Genomic DNA, 603 nt, shown 5'->3' on the forward strand with positions numbered 1-603 from the left:
GTAGGGAAACCCTTTCGGTCAGGGATTGCCACCAGCTATCAGGGAGCCTGTGCTGGGCTTTGCTTCCAGATCCTGCAGCACATGCTGAAGGAAGAGCACCAGATTGCAAAACACCCATCAGAGAGCTGGCGCCAAAGGAGTTTTCTCATGTCTTTTGCTGGGCAGCATGCATTCTCAGTTCAGCAGAGATGTGGTGCTTGTTTGTGCCCAGAGTGTTTTTTCTTGAACATCAGCGGGATGGCTTGAGCAGGGGTCTCACCAAACGTGCTCACTTCACCAATCCCCCCTGTGGTTTCTGGTCTGTTTGCAGGTGGCTTTGGGCAGGTGGGAGCAAGCTCGCTGGCTCAATGCCTCGCTCTGTGTCTCCGAACAAGCTCCTTCACCTCTGCGGGATTGTGCTGCGCCCGTCCGTAAAGCGTTGTCTTTGGTGCTTTCAAACCCCGAAGTTCTCTGCGTTTCAGCCGTTTGCTTGTCCGCCCCCGTGCAGGTGGGCAGGCGGGAGCGCGAGTGAGCTCTCCCGGCAGGGAGCGGTGCAGCCGTGCCGGGAACGTCCGGAAAAGCTCCGACTGCCGCTCTTCTCTGGGGGAAGGAAGTTCCTGGCAG

The sequence above is a fragment of the Chaetura pelagica genome, unplaced genomic scaffold (genome assembly GCF_000747805.2).
Source record: "Chaetura pelagica isolate M959 unplaced genomic scaffold, ChaPel_1.0 scaffold74, whole genome shotgun sequence".
NCBI classification, from domain to species: Eukaryota; Metazoa; Chordata; class Aves; order Apodiformes; family Apodidae; genus Chaetura; species Chaetura pelagica.